Consider the following 22,706-nt stretch of genomic DNA (forward strand, 5'->3'; position numbering starts at 1 on the left):
CTTCTCCGCATTCCTGTCATTCAGGCTTCCAACAATCCTTGATGGAGAAGGATTCCTTCCAACTCCAATCCTCAATGATGCCATAGGAGCACTCCTGCTAAATAGAGAAGGATCCCTTCTAATTACAACTCTTGGTGGAGAGACAACCCTTCCACCTCTTAACCTAGAGAGTGGAGAGGAAGGTTTTCCAACTCTAATCCTTGACAAAGGAGAGAGAGGCCTTCCAAATCTAATGATTTATTGAGAAACATTTAAATTGTAATCACTATAGGTTGTAGCAAAATTCTGTTCATATCCAAGTTCAAGACTCATATCCATACTAGAGAAATTCATGTTAGCCTGTATAAAGGATTTTCTTCATTTCTTGCAACTTCACTCTTCTTTCAGCTATAATACAGAAAAATGACTGCCTTGTGAAATTAATCTCTTTCATTTCAGTCTATCACAGCTTACAACTTGAAGAAGATTATAAACAATGGCATTGAAATGCAATATCCTATCCAGCCCACTTGAATTTTCTGGGTAAAAAAATCATTATGGTTGTGGTGAACATTTGTTTTATGGATCCCATAATGATTGGGCATAAGATGGATCATAAACATCCCTTCCCACCAATAGTATTTCCAACCACAAGGCACTATTAGCTCTTTGGTGGCAGCCATTAGCTATTTGAAAAATATTGGGCTTGTGCAAAGAGCTTCATTATCAAGAATTAGATTTATATCAGACAACAAAATGAGAATTCCATAAATAAAGTGAATTTAAATAGAGACATGTAGTAGAAATTAAAAATATTCCAAAATTATATTAGCGTAGTTGTGCAATTCAATTGGTTTGGAGTCTAATAAAGTTTTTTTCCCAAGGAAAATTGTAGTTGAGTGAACATACACTTACTAGCAAACCTTGAAGTAACTAAGAACAGAGACATGATTCACAAGTCCATGTTGTTGTAGAAGAATAGCGCTGATAGGTAATATCCTCTAGCGCATTTCAACATAACCATGGGTAAGATCCTTTGTAGCCTCATCATATATCTTGGGATGTCTGTGTTGTATTGTATGATTGATATATAATGAAGTTAGGGTTGATACATCGAATGTGTCCACTCTTAGGTCCTGTAATGAGAAATGATGTAATTTTAGTCATGTAAACTGGAATAATGTCCTCCAAGTATCATATGAAGCCATCCCAAGCAGTAGACATAATTCCATACCTCAGTCTCTTCATAATGCAATGCAAAAAGATGCCTTGCAAAGTGTTGATCAGTTTTCTCATCAGCTTTATCAAGAACCAAGTAAATCATATCAAACCTATAGGTGTTGTTGGCTTATTGGGCCTTGACCTAGGTTTGGAAGAGTTATTTAGCCAAACAAATCCCGCAGCTATCGGCCCTTTTGGCAACAGCCCGCGGAGCGCGGACTGAGTTCTCACCCGAGGTAGCAAGGGAGGGTGTTGGAACTAGGTTTCCGCACCCTTGGGATGTCTTGATGTGGTTTGGGGGGTTCGCGCGCTGTTTTGTGGCCTCGCGCCACTCTGCTTTTGCATAGATCCGAAACAAGGCAATTCCTTAATGCTTATTATTAATAAGCTGTTGTAGATCAGATCTACATTGTATGATCTTTAAGCAAACATTTAATAAAGATAACTAGTTCGCACACTCAGAAAAGTTATAAATTTGCATAAACTCATAATATAAGCATAAGCGCAAAGATCAAACAGATATATCAACCATAAATTAACCAGATCCAAAATATTTCAAATTCAATACAGTATCTCAGAACCAACTTATCTTTATTCAATTCTTTCGCTAACACTCCCAAATCTACCTTGTGCACTCAGCTGCAGGGGTCCGCACACACAGCTGCGGACTATACCAAGCCTCTGAGCACACAGATGTAGAGCCTCTATCTACCCACCAACACCCTTGACTCAGACTTACAGACACTTCAAGACTTCTTTCTTCAAAAACCCATTACATTCCAAATCCAAAAGTACATACCAAAACTCTAACTCCCAACTCTAGAGCCTTGCTCTATTTATACATTTCCATGGTTCGCGGACCATGGGTAGGCTGAATTATTTTACATTTTCTTTGGGCGGACAACCCTTTGACTTGACTCATTACAAATCGCACTCCGTGCATCTCGCGGAGTTTTTACCATGCCTTTACCCAAAATTGCAGGCTTTTGAGCCCCAAAACTATTACATAGGGCCTTTGCTACCCAACAGTTCCCCAACACAATCATCGTGACTCGTCTCGAGTCACTCGGCTAGTGCGGTAATCTTCGCGCAGAGATCGGTCAACAATTTCTACGCATCGCTTGTGCTTGCAACAAACTCTACTGCTATCTTTTGTACCTGTTCTGTGTGAGTCGTTGATGCATCCATATCACTTGCAGTGGCATGTTCCGGATTACCTACTACCTGCATGTGCGCTAACTTTCCTTCCATGGCTGTAGAGACCGTGAATGCTTCATCAAGCCAAGGCTGGATGCGTTCTTTAAGCACTGCTTCCTTTTGTCGTGCAGCATCAACTTGTGTCTAGAGAGCCTAGGCCTCCTTCATTTTAGCCAACCTCTGTGTGATAGCGATCATCTGTGCAGACCCTCGGACTGTGTCATAAGCCTGCTACAACTCTCGCACTTCGGTTTCTACTTGCTGTATGGTTGGGTCTTCCTGGAGGGAGGTGAGTGTAAGGAGGGATTGATCTAACATTCTTGAGCAATCTTGGACAACGCACTTTATCATTTCCAGTCTTGCTTGAATTTCACCGTGGCGCTGCTCCTGAATTTTTGGTGGTATGGTCGGCTATGCCTTCAGCCTTAGATCTACAATTTGTAGATTTAATTCCCATTGAGCCTTCGCAGCCTCCTCTTGGGGCATCTGGAATCCTATGGCCATCCGATGAATCTTGTGAGTTGTTGGAAGTTCGGTTGGGATAGCTAACTCTGGTGCCTTGCTACAAGCTTCCATCACGGCCTTTTCCACTGCCTGGTTGTGTGTGATCAAGTCATCTCGCTGGACACTAACCTGCTCTATATTTTCCTTGTGCTCCATCAATGTTTGGAGGGTGTGGCCTTCCCTGGCTCGAAGCTCAGTGGTCACCCCATCCTGTATTTGGTACAGGGTTTCTCTAGGAAGAGCGGCCAGATTCAACCCCCAACTTCGCACGTCCCCCTCTACTTCTGCTAAGACAACGCCTGCTGGCAATGCTAAGGTGTTCATTGTATTGGTGTGCACCATCTGCTCAACTACAGCTGTGTCCTCTGTTAATTTTAGGATTACCCCGCCCGGGGGTCGCACCTGTAACACTTGCAACTGCACTCGGATCTCCCCCAACACAGTTGTCTGCTCTGTGATCAGGTCCATCCATGCATCAGTAGGGACATTACTCGCCGGTTTGCTGCTGTCAATAAACTCTTTTTCCAAAGCTTTTGCTGTCTTTGACTTTTTGCGTGTGTGCGGTGATTCCTTGCTGCGCGGTCGCTTGACCTGGGGTGATTCTATAATATGGTCCGTGCATGCCTGTATCTCCTTTTCCTATCCTATTCCGAGGCCGTTTCCTGATCTACCATGATTTCTTTGGTTATCACTTCCTTGGTGACCTCCTTCTGTGAAGCTGCTTGTTGTCCCTGATGGGTCTTTTCTGCCAATTGAGGGAGTCGCTGCTGAAGTTCCTTTTTTTGCTACTGTGCTGCCATTCTGTCTAGTACAGCGTTGTCTAGGGTGCACCAATCTAGAGGCCAAGCTGCCAATACCTCGTAAATAGCATCTTCTGTTGCAATGAATGGAAGCATGACCCATGCTCACTTTGGATCCTTCCGTGCTTGGATATATAAGTTATGCATGTCCACTTTGAACTCGGTCGTGCTTTGCAAATTGTCATAGATTTTTGGAGTCATCTAGGGCCTGCGAGTGATCCGTGTCCAGATACTCCCCTCCATGAACGCCCAAAAAACCTTGATGTTAGAAATCCTCGCTGTGTCCTTTGTAGCCCAGAGCGAATTATACTACATTGCTTCTGGTAGGCTATCTTCAATGCTGGGAAACTGGCTACGCTGCAAAAGTTGTCCTCCAACCAGAAGGATTGATAGTAGCAACCATGCATAATAAAATGTCTTACCTTTGTCTTGTGCTTCCTGAAAATTTGTCAAAAATTCATCGCATAAGAACTGCTCCCAGTTGAACTGAACCCCATTCACGCACTGTTCTGCAAGCGCAATGATAGGAACTGGCACTTCATCTACACGAAATTTCCTCATTAGTTTACTGGCTAGTAACTGGATGGTGATTCTCACCCCTCAATCCTTGATGCTTGCTATTGCATACCCCCGCTTCCACTTCTCCAACTTATATTTAGCCTTCATTGTTTCGGCGAGACCCACATCGCTACTTGTTCCAACTATGTTTGTGGGGTCATTCCCTTTTACAAGCAAGTGGGTAATCCGGTGTAATAAATCAGCTGTTGTAGGAATCAGCTCCTCCAACCAAAGATACCCATCATGTACCAGACATAGTAACTGTCGGATAACAAAGATGGTGATGGTCACGTGGTGATAGTGAGGTATCCACCTTAGATTAAGTAATCCCGCCTTCTCCACACCTAGTAACCACTTCCGTGGCAGTGATTTGTTTTCAGCCAATTCAGGGAACTTGTCGCTATCTGTAAGGTCCCAATCTTTGAACTTGATTCTCAGAACTCGGCCCAGTGGCAACCCATTGAACCTTATCTCATCCGGAAGAAGCGGGGTTTGGAGTGTACTCTTTGCAGCGTCCAAGTCCTTCGGTATCTTGGCCGTCTCGGTCCATGGGAAGATATATGGGGTTCATGAAGGGATTTGGAAAGCATCCTTTTCATGCTCATCTTGTGCGTCAATTTGATCGATCAGAGCTTGAAAATCTTCGTCGTCCTCCTCAGGTTCGGTGGTGATTGCTTTGCCCTTTTCAGCTCCTGATAACTTATTGAATCTCGACGATAACTTGACCGGCCCCATCGTTTGCTTGTTTTTCTGATGCTACGGAGTGCATGGGGATTTCAAGAGTTTGGGGACTGCGGCGGCTTCATCTGGCTCTTACTGGGTTGAGTATATTTCTTCCGCGAACCGTGCTTGGGTTCTCTCCATGGTACTCATGGAATACCTGGTAGCTGAGTGTTTGCTGGTCGTTACTGGTTCAAATCTCAAAGATCCTGGTGCCGTCCCCAGGTTGTTAGAGGAACATGTAATTTTGAATAGATCCCTTCCCTCCACTTCCAGTCTATTAACAACGTCTAGGCGACAGATCTGTCTGTATCTAGCTCGAAACTTTTGTCTTAATGGCTCGCCACCCACTCCTCCCTAATGTAACTCGACATTCTTGTCAGGAAAATTGGTGTTAACGATCACCTCTCGACCTTTCCGCGTGGTAGTTCCATCCGTCGGGCATAGCCACGAGCTTGTGGACCGAATGAATCTAAACCAAACCCTTTTGTTGTGCCGACCTCCCACAAACTTGTTTATAGTCCTGCGCCTCCTTTCAACTGCTTGGGGCGCTGAGACTATGTGGTCTACAGCTAGTCAGGTGGTTGCACCCCTGGTGTGATTTTTTCCTACTAGCCCGGCCTGTGAGCACCTTCCGCATGTCTTTGTTGCCATTAGGTCTTCGTGCACTGTTGTGTTGGGTGTACCCTTCCATAGGTGCGGGTGCAGCCATGATAGCAGGGTCGCGGCTTGTTATCATTCTGTGGGATACTTGATCGGGCCTGTTTCCCTTATGTGTAGACTCGCGTGGCCTCCGTGGACGTCGCTACTTTTCATCTTGTTGATTCCCTCCCCAACTAGCACGCTTTTCTTTCTTAACCATGCCCATAGTTCTTTAATTTCGTGAGACCTGCTGCTACCCAACTTATTCTCGGCTCCCTCCTATTTAATTATTGACATTCTCATCTATACCTTTCTTCTATTATAGGCCCATCGAACCCGTGGTATCCGCAACTTCCACGTGGGTCATTTTCTCAGGTGGGCGTTGAGGGTTCTTCCCCCTTCTCCCCTCCTGACTTTATCACGGACCACTGGCAAACTAGATTTCCCTCTAACCCGTACACGCACCTGCCTCTGACATCCATGCCGAATCTTTGGGCATGTACTCCATTCGTGAACAATTGTCGCGCATGGTGTCTTCACGGATCCATCCTGCGGATTTTGTCTCAAGTTCGTCATTTCGTGTTGGTCGACTAGTGCCTCCATCGTCGTGGCATCCTCGTTAGTTGGCCACTCCCTTGCTTCCATTGTTACACAGCGTAGGGACCTAACCATCATATTACAATTCAGTGTCGTTACCTCATGCAATCGGTTCTGCGACAGCCCAATCTCTTCATCTGAGTTCGATGTGTAAGAACTGTCACGGTCCCATGAGATTCATCCATCTGCTGTAGGATTCACTAAGTCCTGATCTTGCATGTGACCTGGTAAATACAATCTAGTTCGTCGTCGCTGTCCTCATCATGCACTGGCTCGGTATAACGTGCCCCTTCAGTGGGGTCCAACTGAACCACTACGTGAAGAGATTTTTTCTCGAATATCATTTTTCGTTTCTTTAGGTTGATGACTCCATTCATATCTGTTGCCCAGTCTATCCCTAACAATGCAGGATATGGGTTACTGTCATCCACAATTTCTATGACCTCAAAATCGGTTAGTGTACTTACACCATCGATGTCTACTGTAACTCCTTGCAGTCTTCCCATAGGCAAGATCTTCTGTTGGTTCGCCATTCGCAGCTATATAGGGGACCATTGTAGTGCAGGTTTTCCCATGCACTCCCAAGTCTGTTTAGGTAGGACATTCGCGTCTGACCCTAAGACCAGAACAACCTGATCCATCTCATAGTCCCCAATCTAGGTAGTTAATCGCATTTCCTGCTCAGTTCGCAATGCATGCTTGCCCAACTTCGAGGTTCATCTGATCCTGCGCACCTAGTTATTAACTCTTGCAATCCCTTCACCACTTTGGTATCCTGTAGTAGCTTCATGCATGTCTATAAGAAGGTAGTTAGCATAGAAGTATCCCTCTTCGACTTTGTCTGATCCTTGCTACCCGAAGTAGAAGCTTTTGTGAAGTTCTTCTTGGCCTCCAAAAATGCTTCCTTCGCAAGCTCCAAATCAAATTCTGGTTGTTTTGCGGGAGCCTTGCGAACCCATGGATCCTCCTCTGGTTTCTTCCCTTTATCTTCTCCCGTAGTTGCACCATTTATGAGCATCATATTCATGTTAGGGTCTTTTGCGTGTGGTTTAGACTTCATCATTTGGACATTCTAAGTGGGAGTAGCCAGAAGCACCCCTTTTTTCCCGCATCTAAGGAATTAGCATGGGACAATCGATTGCTTCATGGTTCAATTGGTAATAGTATGGGCAACAGGCTTTGGTCAGGTTCATGAAATCACGTGCATAGTGCCCCGGTCCTCCACAATTATAGCAGATTAATTGTCCTCGTCCGTGTCCGGGTCCCATTCCCCCGCGCCCCCATCCACATCCTTGGAATCCACCCCAGGCTATTGCTGCGGTGGGATCCTGCCTGTGCACCTCCATCTGCAACCTGTAAGTAGGTGTTCAATCCATCAATAGTTCATAACTTCGGCAATTTCTTTCATCGCAGCCAATTATCCTACAAAAGTTGCAAAATAATTGTTGGGGTGGGGGGGTTTGTCTCAGGTTTGTTGAAAATAATACTGAGAGGGGGGGTGAATCAGTATTATCAAATTCTTTTTCAACTTATATAAATATTAGCAGATCTGACTAATGAAACTTGTGTATACCTTCCTGACTTATAATTTAATTTATTCTTCAGATATTGATCATTAATCTGTGTGTCAGAACCATATAACAGTAAGCAGGAACAGAAAAGTAGAGCAGAAAATCACACAAAGGAACACAAGATATAAGGTGGAAACCCAATGTGGGTGAAAACCACCTGCTGCAATATGTCTCTATCTTCTTTCAATTAGAAACTTCCTTTTACAATGATTTTGTACTGGTGCAGTCTTATACCAGCACGCAGGCTTCAACCTGCAGAAGGCTACAACCTTCTCTCGTTCTCCAGACTCTTCTAGAAGGGAGCTACAACCCCCTTAGCTCTTGTACTAGCTGAGGTACTAGTACATAGGTGTTGACCTACAGAAGACTTCTCTTTTCTTCCAGGGACCACGTTTCATAAATTTTCAAACTGGATCCATGAATATCAATCAAACATCAAATAGATCTGCAATCAACCAACTTCCTTGTACAAATACTGAAACAATAACTTCTCAGAACATAGTACTAGTAACCAGACACCAAGTCAGAACCCTGAACACTGCAGAAATAGACAAAGGTAGCTAAAACATATTTCAAGGGAAAAGTCTGCAACTTCACCAATAGAAACCTGCGTACGTCCACAGTATTCCCTTATTTACCCTACGGGTATCCGCACCTCCTCTGTGTCAAGCCTGCAGGTATCCACGCCTGCACTGAGTTGGGCCTGCGGGTATAGAAATTTATCAGACTTCAATTAAACCCAGATTATTAGATTTACAGATCTGATCACGTGCCAAAGATATCTCGACCCCTCAGTAGATTCATCTTGTAATGCTCAGGTTTCTCCTTCATTCAAATCTAGCTCACCAACCGATCACCAATATTTTAGATCTTGCTCATCTCAAGATATTCAACACCTTAGTTGCCCAGCCAAATGATCTCCTTTCCTTCTTATAGTCTATGCCTTACTCAAACCATGGTCCAAAACCATAGAGATCCAATACTAGGGACTCAATGCCCGGGTTCAATTCTTTAGATGCAAAACCATGGACCACAACCATAGGATCAAAAATGTCGAACTAAATACCATGGACCAACCATAAGATTTCCCACGTGCGTGCTTTTCTCTGCATGAAAGTGCGTGTACTTTACATCCACACCTTTTGTTCGGAGCACCTGCGTACATGTCCGCAGCTTTTGTTCGGCGCACCTGCGTATTTCCGCAGCTTTGTGAACAGGAGCCTGCGGGTATCTGATTTTCTACTATTTTGAGAGTCTGAACTTGTGATCTGCTATTTGAGTGAGTTGCCATCAAGGAAAACACTAATGACATCGAGCCAAACTTGCCAATCCTGTGTCATAATGGCAACAATCTCCCCCTTTGGACTTGATGGCAACCCAAAGTCACTCAAAGTCTTTTCTCCCCCTTTGACATCAAGGGCAAAGGGTTATGCTCCCCCTGAGAACATGCTGAAATCTCTGCTTTGCTGTGCTATCCAAGCTCCCCCTGACATATAGGCAAGATCTGCAAAGATATTCTATAAGAGAAATCTGACATTATACACCATAACAGACCTTCCTATCACCAAAGACTCATACATACAATTCCCAACCAAGTGGGAATATACCATTAACTCAGCCACCCAACCAAATGGGGATACATGATAAGCACATTACATTATCCATCCCAGGCATAGTGGGGCAACCAAGATAGGCCGTTACATGACCTTGACAAAAGAAATATAAGACATAGAGACAAAACATCAGCAGCATAATAATGCCAACAATGCATTATTAGAAGAATATATGCTCCCCCTAAACCTGTGCCAGCTAGTCTCTGACAGATCCATAAACCAGCGAATGTATGCGTATACCCCATATGAAACACGTACAACCAACAATCTTTGAAACATATAAGATTCAACAGCAAGATGATGCATCAACTACCCCCAGCTTTTGTTTGAGGTATTCAAAGGTCTCCCTAGGCAGTGGTTTGGTGAGAATATCAGCAACTTGTTCCTTAGAGGGAACATACTCAAATTTGACCTTTTGTTCAAGCACTTGTTCCCGGAGAAAATGATACTTGATTGGTATGTGCTTAGTCTTTGAATGCATGACAGGATTCTTTGAAATACTGATTGCACTTGTATTATCATAGAAGATGGAGATAGGTGGAGTACAAGTGATTTGCATGTCTTGCAATGTTTGCATCATCCAAAGGAGTTGCGTGTAGCAAGATGCAGCAGCTACATATTCTGCTTCAGCTGTAGATAATGCAATAGAGCTTGGTTTCTTGTTGAACCAAGATAATAATCTAGGACCCATGAAGAATGCACCACCACTAGTGCTTTTCTTGTCATCTACGCTTCCTACCCAATCCGCATCTGTGTATGCATGAAGCGTGAGATCTGTACCTCTAAGATACCATAAGCCATAGTTTTGAGTTCCTTGAAGATACTTGAAGATTCTCTTAACTGCCTGAAGATGAGTTTCCTTTGGATTTGCCTGAAACCTTCCAACTATTCCCACTGCATGCATAATGTCTGGTCGGGTACCTGTTAGATAGAGAAGACTACCAATCATGGATCTATAGGTTGGTTGATGCACTACTACCGATTCATCATTTGCACTGAGGCTGCATCCTGTCACCATAGGGGTACATACTGGTTTTGAATCCTCCATCCCATATTTCTTTAAGATCTGCTTGAGATACTTGGTTTGTGATAGAAAAATTCCGTCTTTGTTTTGTTGGACTTGTAAACCAAGAAAATATGTGAGCTCACCAAGCATGGACATTTCAAACTCCTTTTGCATCACCAAGGCAAAATTTTGACTCATGTCTTCTTCATTGCTGCCAAAGATGATATCATCAACATACACAACAAGTATTAGCAACTTTTCATTGTCAACCTTTATATATAGATTGCTATCAATTGATCCTTTTATAAAGCCTTGTTGATGGAGGTACTTATCCAACCGATAATACCACGCCCTAGGAGCCTGTTTAAGGCCATAGAGAGCCTTTTTGAGTCTGCATACAAGTTTTGGATCATTTCCAAGAATAAACCCATCTGGTTGTTCAATATATACTTCTTCATCCAAGTCTCCATTCAGGAAAGTAGACTTCACGTCCATTTGAAATACTTTGAACTTCTGAAAGCTAGATAGAGCAAGGAACATCCTTATAGCCTCAAGTCTGGAAACTGGTGCAAACATTTCTTCAAAGTCTATTCCTTCTTGCTGCGCATATCCTTTACAAACAAGTCTTGCCTTGTTTCTAACCACATCCCCATTTTCATTTAGCTTATTTTTGAAAATCCATTTTGTCCCTATGACATTCTTATCTTTTGGTCTAGGAACCAACTCCCAAGTGTTATTCTTTTCAATCTACTCGAGTTCTTCTTCCATGGCCTTGACCCAACATTCATCTTTGCAAGCCTCTCTTACGTTCTGCGGTTCAGTGGAGGAGAGCAATGCTAGATAGCTTGAAGCTTCTGAAATGGTTCTTCTTGTTTGTACACCTGCCTCTTTCTACCCCAAAATTTGAGATTCTGGATGATTCTTCTGAACGTATCTGGATGGAGTCTTTTCTTCTATCCTTATCTATTCTTCTGGAGCCTCATGGGTTTCTTCGTCATGAATTTGATTTGATGTTGATGGATAGTCTTTGCCATCTTCGAAATCTTCAGATTTTACCTGCCTAGGAGTGTTTCTTTCTTCATCAACCACTACATCAATACTTTCAACAATTTTACCAAGTCTTTTATTGTAACATTTGTAAGCTTTGCTGTGGGGAGGGTAGCCAAGTAAAATGCCTTCATCTGCTCTAGGTTCAAACTTGCCAAGATTTTCATCAGTCCTTTTAATGTAGCATTTGCTTCCAAAAACTTTGAAGTATTTTACTGTGGGAGCCTTACCGTACCAAAGTTCATGAGGAGTCTGAGTGCTGTTTACCCGTATGTTTGTCTTGTTGAGAATAGTAACAGCGGCAAAGGCGGCTTCACCCTAGAAAGTTGTGGGAGTTCCAGACTCATCAAGCATAGCACGAGCCATTTGTTGAACCATTCTGTTCATCCTTTCCACAACTCCATTTTGTTGAGGAGTCCTTGCAGCAGAAAATTCCCTTCTTATTCCATGTTCTTCACAAAAATCGAAAAATTCATCTGAGGTAAATTGCCCTCCTCGATCAGATATGAGGCATTTGATTCTACGATCTGATTCGTTTTCAACCAAGGCTTTGAATGACTTGAATTTTTCGAAAGCTTCATCTTTATACTTCATGAGTCCTATCCAACACATCCTCGAAAAGTCGTCAATGAATAATATGAAATACTCTTCTCCTCAAGGTGATCTCTTCCTAGTTGGACCACATATATCGGTGTGAACAAGTTCAAGTGGCTTGCTAGCTAATCCTTCTTTCTCAGGGAAATTAATTATGGCTTGCTTACCAAATTGACATGATTTGCATATTGTATTGTCTGGAATTCTGATGTCAGTAAGATCACGAACTGCCTGATATTTGCATGCTTTCCTTATCTGAGAGAAACTAAGATGCCCCAGTCTTCTGTGCCATAGCCAGTGTTCATCATTCTTGCTTAAATAGCATTGTTGTTGTTCTCCCTTGAGTACGTATAAGTTATTTGGAGTTCTTATGTCTCTGATCACTGTCTTTCCTATATCAAGCTCACGAACAATACATCCATTCGATCGAAATATTACCTCAGTTCCTTGATCACACATCTGACTGACACTTAATAGATTATGCTTTAAGCCATCAACATACATAACATTACCAGCCTTGACCTTTTCTTTCAAACGAACAGAGCCTTTACCTTTTATGAATGCAGGGGTGTCATTTCCAAATGAGACCTTCTTTTACTTTTCTAAGGCACTATATGACTAAAGTTTTTCTTTATTACTTGTCATATGTTTCGAGCACCCACTGTTGATGTACCATTGATTTTCCTATCCTTCCGCATATAGGGCTATCCCACATCTTTCTGGTTGCGTTTCTTTCTTTTTCCATGTTTTGGAATTCAATGAGGCTTGCTCCTTCTGAGTTGTTTGCCGAAACCTGCTTCTGCATTCAGAATCTTCATGACCGAAGTTGTTATAGATAGAACATTCTATTTCATTTTCAAGAGAAGAGAAGTTATTGTAGGTTCTTTTCATGATTCCTATCATACTCCTTTGTTTTTGAGCTTCCCTAGTCATGATGGTCTTGTAGGCAACACACTGAGCAGCTTTATGACCAAAGTTATGACAAGAGAAACATTGGCCATTGAAGAAATTCCTGCGATTATCAAATCTACCCACCATATGATTGTAGTTTCCATCCATTCTTGAGCCAATATGAGAATGATTTACCTATGGTCGGTTGAGGCTTTTGTTCATCCTTGACGTAGATTTCCCCCGATTCACTTGATAGTCTTTGATCAGTCTTGAAGCAAATTGTCCCTGATTTACCTGGTGATCTGCATTATGCTTTTGCTATTGATTGTCAACTTGTTCACTTCTCCTTGCTGCATCAAGATAACTTTTGGAGGTGGATGGCTTCTGCGCTTGCTTCTGAGCTTGAGATGCTTCTTTAGAATATCCGAGACCAGTCTTGATTAGAGGAGAACGCTACACTTTGATAGTCTCATCTAGAGTTTCAGAACCTTTAGCAAATCTGAGATTAAGGGCTTTTGTTTTCTCAATTTCTTTTCTAAGTCCCACAATTTCACATTCTAACTCTTCATTGTGTTTATCTTTTTTAGCAAGTTGGAATGTTAGAGTATCTATAATCATTTTATTTTCCCCTAAACAAACTTTAAGTTTAGAAATTTCTTCATAAAGACTTTCTTCATTTATAGCATCCAAGAAATCATCATCTTCGAAAGCCATCAAAAGTCTATCATCATTACCTTGTTCATCTCCATCACTATTTGACAATCCATCACTATCTTCATGCGTGTAATAGCTCTTCTTATTTACATTCTGTTTTCTGTTCCATCTAACAGGTTCCTTACCTTTGTCTAGTTTATCTTTGTGAGGACATTTTGCAGCATAATGACCGACTCTACCACAAGCAAAGCACTTGAAAGGCAGCTTACCTCTGAATCTTCCAGTTCCCCATTGAAGGTTCTTGACAAAATTTGATTCTTCCTCTTCTTCTGACATAAGTCCTAACTCATAGTAATCTCCTTTTCCTGAAGCCTTGAATGCAGCTTCTCTCCTGTCTGATGGTCCTCTTCTCATTTTGTAAGCAGTTAGAATTCCATGCAACTGTGACATGGTAAGGCTTTGTAGATTCTGCTTTTCTTCTATGGTAGAAACTTTTGAATCAAACTTAGGAGACAAAGATCTTAGAACTTTTTCAACCAAAACAACTTCTTTTATTTCTTCACCCAAGTTTTTCATACAATTTACGATCTCATCTATACGTAGGAAATAACTAGCCACACTTTCATCATTATTCATTCTGAGACTTTCATATTGAATCTTAAGAGTTTGTAATTTTGCTAGTTTTACCTGTTCATCTCCTTCGTAGCTCAGAACGATCTTGTCCCATATTTCTTTTTCGCTTTTGAGCTGCATAACCTTGACGAATTCTGATTGAGATAGACTTCCCAATAGAGTATTGACAGCTTTTGCATTTGTTTCATACTGCTTCTTACCAACTGGACCTCTAGGAGTTGTTGATGGAAATGTGTATCCTGTTTCCACAATATCGCAAACTTTTGTGCTAAGAGATTGAAGATAGGTAGTGATTCTTACCTTCCAATAGACGAAGTTGCTCCCATAAAAAATCGGTGGCCTGATAGATGCTTCCTTTTCATAGTTGCTCATGATGATAGATCTTCCTTCAAGCGATCAAGCTTTTCCTGAAGAACCTGGCTCTGATCCTAATTGTTGAAAACAATACTGAGGGGGGGGGGGTGAATCAGTATTATCAAATTCTTTTTCAACTTATATAAAGATTAGCAGATCTGACTAATGAAACTTGTGTATACCTTCCTGACTTATAATTTAATTTATTCTTCAGATATTGATCATTAATCTATGTGTCAGAACCATATAATAGTAAGCAGGAACAGAAAAGTAGAGCAGACAATCACACAAAGGAACACAAGATATAAGGTGGAAACCCAATGTGGGTGAAAACCACCTGCTACAATATGTCTCTATCTTCTTTCAATTAGAAACTTCCTTTTACAATGATTCTGTACTGGTGCAGTCTTATACCAGCATGCAGGCTTCAACCTGCAGAAGGCTACAACCTTCTCTCATTCTCCAGACTCTTTTGGAAGGGAGCTACAACCCCCTTAGCTCTTGTACTAGCTGAGGTACTAGTACATATGTGCTGACCTACAAAAGACTTCTCTTTTCTTCCAGGGACCATGTTTCATAAATTTTCAAACTGGATCCATGAATATCAATCAAACATCAAATAGATCTGCAATCAACCAACTTCCTTGTACAAATACTGAAACAATAACTTCTCAGAACATAGTACCAATAACTAGACACCAAGTCAGAACCCTGAACACTGCAGAAATAGACAAAGGCAGCTAAAACATATTTCAAGGGAAAAGTCTGCAACTTCACCAATAGAAACTTGCGTACGTCTGTAGTATTCCCTTATTTACCCTATGGGTATCCGCACCTCCTCTGTGTCGATCCTGCGGTATCCGCACCTGCGCTCTGCCGAAGCTGCAGGTATCCGCACCTGCGCTGTGTTGAGCCTGCGGGTATCTGCACCTGCGCTGTGTCGAGCCTACGGGTATCCACGCTTGCGCTGTGTCGAGCCAGCAGGTATCTACACCTACGCTGAGTTGGGCCTGCGGGTATAGAAATTTATCAGACTTCAATTATACCCAGATTATCAGATTTACAGATCTGATCACGCGCCAAAGAGATCTCGACCCCTCAGTAGATTCGTCTTGTAATGCTCAGGTTTCTCCTTGATTCAGATCCAGCTCACCAACCGATCACCAATATTTCAGATCTTGCTCATCTCAAGATATTCAACACATTAGTTGCCCAGCCAAATGATCTCCTTTCCTTTTTATAGTCTAGGCCTTACTCAAACCATGGTCCAAAACCATAGAGATCCAATACTAGGGACCCAATACCTGGGTTCAATACTTTAGATGCAAAACCATGGACCAAAACCATAGGATCAAAAATGTCGGACTAAATACCATGGACCAACCATAAGATTTCCCACGTGCGCGCTTTTCTCTGCATGAAAGTGCGTGTACTTTACGTCCGCACCTTTTTTTCGGAGCACCTGTGTACATGTCCGTAGCTTTTGTTCGGCGCACCTGTGTATGTCCACGGCTTTGTGAACAGGAGCCTGCGGGTATCTTATTTTCTACTATTTTGAGAGTCTGAACTTGTGATCTACTATTTGAGTGAGTTGCCATCAAGGACAACACTAATGACATCGAGCCAAACCTGCCAATCCTGTGTCATAATGCCAACAAGGTTTTGTAATAAATGATAGTTGTCCGTGGCATGCTTTCCTCCCACCTGACAGATCGCGCACCAGAGTGCAGGCACCGCACTTGGCCCTACTTGTACCTCTAGTCGCAATGGTATTGGTCCCCCCACCTCCATATAGTTCGCAAAGACCGGATAGTGATCCTTATCATGGCCCTGGCCCTTACAATTGATGCACCACACCTCTTCGCGCACTTCTGACCGAGGTGCCTGTCCTTGTTTCAAACTTTGCATCTCTAAGCATAGGTTTTGTATTTGCACGTGGATCTGTTGAAATCCCAACCCTGGATCCTCTATTGGGGTTTCGTGCAACCTCATTGTTGTTTCTAATGCTTCGGCTTGGGTTGAGATCTTTTGCTGTGATAGCACCGTCCTCAGATGTGGTGTCAAAGACACCACAAACCACGTGCAGTGTTGTGCATCCTTCAGTGTCATGTTAGCCTCGTAGATTGTGCTTTTTAATCTTTGATCCAGGTCCCATGGGGTTTCGCCAGGTAACATTGAGATCTCCTTGAACCCAATGATCGGTTGTGTCTCTGATTTTGGCCAACCAAATTCCTTATTCAATGCGTCTTGGATTGCTGTTATTCCCGCATTCGGGTGATCACTTGAGTACTTTATATACCATGTCAATGCGTGGTCTTGCAGTGCGCTAACCAGAGTAGCCTTTTTGATGTTATCATCCATTATTCCTTGGGCTTCCCATATAGCCCTTACTTCAAACCAAAACTGACCTGGTTCCTCATTTCCTACACCCTTAAATACCAGTAATTTGACTGCGCTCGCCATCCCAAACTTCGGTGGTGGAGGAGGAGGTGGTGGAGGTGGGGATGGATTTGATATAGGTGAAGTAGGTGATGGCGTGGATGGTGGTGGTATTAGTGGGATGCACTGCCCAATCAACCACACTGCACTCATCGAAGAGAACCTCGCGAGTTCTTCCTTGCTTTCTCGTGAAATGGAAATCAGAGGGTTGTTCTCTAATCCTTTGTTCCTTGGTAACCTCTTCCACTCTGCGTTATGCCAGACATCAATAAACGCGCATAATATGTTTTTCACACAACAGTGTCTTAATCCAAGTGTTCAACAATCTGATATACTTACCCCGCAGTCCTTGGAGAAAGCGCCTTTCTGCTTCACCATAACTCACAGTTGTGTCTATCACAAACTCAGTGATAAACCCTCCTATTACTCGATCCAACCAGTGATCTACTGCACGTGTGATTTTTTCCTCAGATGCTTCTAACCTGCACACCAATTCTGGAGTCCACACAATAGGTTGATCTAGTATACACCTCCCCACACTGTCAGCTAACCTCACAATCCACCCGTACAACTCTGTTGAGAATGAAATGAAGAAGATCTCGTCGATGTCTGTGTATATGTAATGATCCAGCCATTGTTCTTCTAATATCCGCGAATTTCTATTTTCTTGAACCACGAACTCGTGAAGCTTCTAATCTAGCCAATATTCAAGTTCTTTCTTCGTAGGGTTCCAGCGTCCCGACATCAGACATCCCTTATGCCAATCCCTATCCTGGAAATGGAACCATTTGTTGGCTTATTGGGCCCTGACCTAGGTTTGGAAGAGTTATTTAGCCAAACAAATCCTGCAGCTACCGGCCCTTTCGGCAACAGCCCACGAAGTGCGGACTGAGGTCTCACCCGAGGTAGCAGGGGAGGGTGTTGGAACTATGTTTCCACACCCTTGGGATGTCTTGATGTGGTTTGGGGGGTTCTCATGCTGTTCTGTAGCCTTTTGCCACTCTGCTTTTGTGTAGATTCGGAACAAGGCAATTCCTTAATACTTATTATTAATAAGCTGTTATAGATCATATCTATGTTGTACGGTCTTTAAGCGAACATTTAATAGAGATAACGAGTTCGCACACTTGGAAAAGTTATAGATTTGCATAGACTCATAATATAAGCATAAGAGCACAGATCAAACAGATATATCAACCATAAATTAACCAGATCCACAATATTTCAGATTCAATATGGTATTTCAGAACCAACTTATCTTTATTCAATTCTTTCGCTAATACTCCCAAATCTGCCCTATGCACTCAGCTGCAGGGGTCCATGCACATAGCTGCGGACTCTACCAGGCCTCTGCAAACACAGCTACAGAGCCTCTATCTACCCACCAACACCCTCGACTCGGACTTACAAACACTTCAAGACTTCTTTCCTCAAAAACCCATTACATTCCAGATCTAAAAGTACATACCAAAACTCTAACTCCTAGCAGGCCGAATTACTTTACATTATCTTTGGGCAGACAACCCTTTGACATGGCTCATTACAATTTGTGCTCCGCACATCTCGCAGAGTTTTTACCATTCCTTTACCCAAAATTGCGAGATTTTGAGCCCTAAAACTGTTACGCGGGGCCTTTGCTACCCAACAGGTGTAAACCATTAATTTTGTGGATTTGAAAAGTAAGCAAACCTCGTAAGGACTCATACCATGCCCACAACAATGACTAAACTTTACCTAGAGAGCAATGTTGGAGGAAGTTGGATATTGTCAATGACTGAAAATATCTGATTGTAGTGTGAACCACTAGGGTTCACACATGCTAACATAGATTTTCCAGCATTAAGGGTTTCTATGATCCCAACCTTGGCAACTGACATGGTCTATTGCTCCATCACCTACCTCAAATAGCATACCACATTAAGAAATGACAAAAAAGCGTAAGAAATACAATAGAATGTGGGTAAGATTGGTCAAGAGAAAACCACTGAATGTCTAATATTTTGTGAACTGATTTGAAGAGGGAAATCCCACCTCGTGTAGGATGCTTTGAGAATTATATGACATCTTGTCAAACTCATTTATGTAACAAATTCCTCTATCACTCAATACTAGTGCTCCACTTTCCAATACCTATTAAATTAAAAAACTAATCAATAATCCAACATTTCAATGGATGTGATAGTTGCATTGCTTCTCATTAAAAGATTCAATGATGCAACATCAAAGTCATTAAACATACAGTTTCATTAGCTTCAGGATCCTTTGAAACATAAGTAGTCAAGCCAACTACAAAGATTCCTCAACCACTTGTATAAATACCTCAAGGATCCAATTTATTTACATACTAAAGTAGTTGAGACTTACACGTACTTGGGTCCTCAACAAGAAAAATGTTGATGTCACCACGGAAAGTGACACCTGTGGCTAACTTTACTGGCATTCCCCAAAAAGTTGTTTCCAACAACAATAGTAACTTCAAGGGTTGGATCACAGTACAGGTACAAGATATTACTATAAATGAAAGGGATAAAGAGCCAATAACCTGGTTAAATTCTTGTAGATATTAGGGTGCCATGATATCTCCTTCAACTTATCAACCTAAAAATCAGAAATACATGTTAATGAATTTAGTAAATGTATTAGTACGGTGAAAAGGTGAAGATGAGACTAAATTTATACCTTGGCTTCATACTGAGCAGTTGAAATATCACCTTCTTGAAAAGAAGCAAAGTTTTCACTAGTGGCATCACACTCCACTGGATCCTCATCTTGTAGTCGTGTCTAGTCTTCCTTCTTTAAGTGAAGGCAATCGATGTAAGTCTATAAACAAACAACATTTATAACTTTCGTTTATAATGCATAGTAAGAAGAACAAATATCCAAGCACATGCGAAACAACTTTGGGACAGGATTATACCTTAAAATGGGATTTTGCTGTCCTCTAGTTTGTTCCTAATCTAACACTCATGGCCATGAAGATTCTAGTTACCTGTAAAATATTCACAAGTCATGATCAAAACTCCTTTCACAACAATATTTTTCCTATAAAAAACAATTTTTGGAAATCACTCTCTACCTCAACTCTATCACCAGGTTTGGCATCATCCACTAGATTGTCATGCATTAACAAGTTGATTGTATGTGGGGTTTCCCCCTTTGGAATGGCATCGGGGATTTCTTGCAGCCTTACGATCTGTTTGTCAGCAAACTTGACCCCAAAATAAATGAGAAGGAGAATGTTGTAATAATGCAAATTCAACAACTAGATTACTATTTAACTCAACTATATTGACAGTTACCTACATCTATTATGAGCCAGAGTCATGAAGTTCATAGTAGCACATTCTGGCCTTCCACGTCAAGTAGGTTCGTCAATCGATCTGGTACTCAGGTTATGAGTAAATACATGAGTATCCAAATATGTTTTTGAACCTCTTTTGAGACACAACCATGTTCATAGAAAATAAGTAGTATTCACTAAGAGAGGTTGAGAACTGCTTCCAATGGCATGAATAAATCATGAACATTGATGCATCACTCTAAAATTGAATTATTTTCCCTTCAGTATAAACTCTATTCTATGCAAGCAACTATAAAATTATGAAGAAACAAAAGCTACAGTAAAAAGCTATAACTACGGAACAAAATTATAGTTGCACTCAAGAAAATGAATACTTCTATCAACGGGCACTGGTGGTGGAGCATAGCCACAAACAAGGCATCTAAAAAATGCCTCTTTGATTTCTGCAATTATTGAGCTACAATGTATAATCATCCCTTTCACTGAAATAATTTTCTCAATATCTAGATTTCAAGGCCAACACAACCCAGGCTTATTTTCTACCAAAAAGTGGCATTGAACAAAATGGCTAAAGAGATTAGATATCATAGAAAAAAAATGCACTGGTCACCAAAGCCTATCTGAGGGATTCAAATCTCGCATGTTAACTGTATCTTTGAGTTTGAATATTCTTGCCTGAATACAAAAGCAGTTATGTAAATAAAAATAAATATTTTATACAATTTTATAGGGAGGTCAATTTGAAAGAACCATGCAAATGAAACCATAAGCTGAAAATGAAATATAGACTTGACACATGAAACTTGAGAGGGTTGTAGTCCGCCTACCTATATGTGCTTCTCCCATAAAGGTTTAAGGTGAACACCAACATCCATCAAAATTATATCAAAAATAGCAAGAACTTCAAGGGGGTATATAACCATCTTCCCATAAAGATCTTCATCATAATCCAAGATGTTCATTGCATCAATGTTCAAAGAATCACCTTCTACTTCCATTGTCTGTAGGGGTTGTCAACTAAATGTAGTCAACACAAAATATAAATGTTGTGTTATGAGCTTTGGGAAGGCTGTATTGTTGAAAATATTATCATATACAAAGTAGTCCACTCCTTCAAATCTTGGAAATATTTTGGACTGAGAAACATAACCGTTGTTTTCTTCAGCTTGATTAAGGTGGTTGATTTGTCTGTCTTCAACTTTACAGCTTTATCTAACTTACTCTCATTCTCTTCTTGGGCAGAGTTTGGTTCTGTCGTAGGGATGATCTGATCACAAAAATCACAATTTATATCAGTGCTAGAACCAGAAGACAGGGGCTGATCTAGAGTGTCTTCTTTGTTAACAACTTCATAATTCTCAAGAATGCAGTAAACTTGTATGATATTTTGGTCAGTGAAATAGTTTTAACTTACATCTACTAGTAGTTTTAACTTGTTATAGCTTACTAGTAGTATTAACTTTTAGTGTTAAGGCATTGGAATAGCTTTCTAGATTAGTTGAGGTTATTTACCAAGAAATTGTTTGTACAGTCCTACTAAAACACAACATTATAATGAACATTCTGTTGGAGAGAGACTAGACACGTTTAGGGGAGGGTTGTTGACTTTCTTCCACTTTTATTAGTAGTGCCTACTTCAACAACCAATGGACATGTGCTCCTTTAGGGAGTTCATGAGAACCTCAGGATCTTGTCATTGACCCATGAAAATGACTTCAATATCCACCAATCACAAAATTCTCAGCACTTTATCAAAGGCAATGCCCTCACCCTCTATGCTTGATCACTATAGCAAACAAGGCCACATTGAGCTCTGAGTGCTTTTAATCTGGAGACTCTATGACTACCAGGCTGAGCCAAAATCTGGGTATCTGGACACCATTAGGTGCAAATATACTCTAGTGATGATTATTGCATGTTTGTTCTATGTATCTTTGAACATGGTTGCTGTAGTGGTTACTCCACCATAAAAAATCTTGCAATTCTCTTGCTAGCTCTAAACCTTTTTCGCATAAGAAAAATAATTGCTGATATAATCCTTTCTGGTACAGATCTGCTTTATAATTTGCAAGCTTATCTTTGGCAAGTAAGTCTTGCCACCAGTGCTATTGTTCATACCTATGCTTTGGACAATCTGATGTGAAGACTGAAACTAAGAGTATTGGAATGATGCATTCCACCATCAATTCTCATTTGTGGAACCTACCTTATCAAACAGTCTTGGTAGCCCTTTAGCAACACACAACTTGTACTCAAATATAGGATTTGGGATTGTCAATTCCAATGGATAAGATCTCACCTTCTAGAGCACACAGAAAATGTATTCACTACTAGGGTTCAGAGGAGCTCCATACTGTTACAAGAACTCACTTGGTAGGCAAGAGT

General features: G+C 41.4%; 1 pseudogene; it reads right to left on the bottom strand.

Annotated features, from left to right (window-relative positions):
• Positions 1-980: 980 nt before the first annotated feature.
• LOC149236996 (DNA replication licensing factor MCM4-like) lies at positions 981-21,452 on the bottom strand (annotated as a pseudogene).
• Between the last annotated feature and the right edge of the window lie 1,254 nt (positions 21,453-22,706).

The sequence above is a fragment of the Pinus tabuliformis genome, chromosome 8 (assembly GCF_031772625.1).
Source record: "Pinus tabuliformis cultivar Carrire ecotype Pingquan chromosome 8, CPIR1, whole genome shotgun sequence".
Taxonomy (NCBI): Eukaryota; Viridiplantae; Streptophyta; class Pinopsida; order Pinales; family Pinaceae; genus Pinus; species Pinus tabuliformis.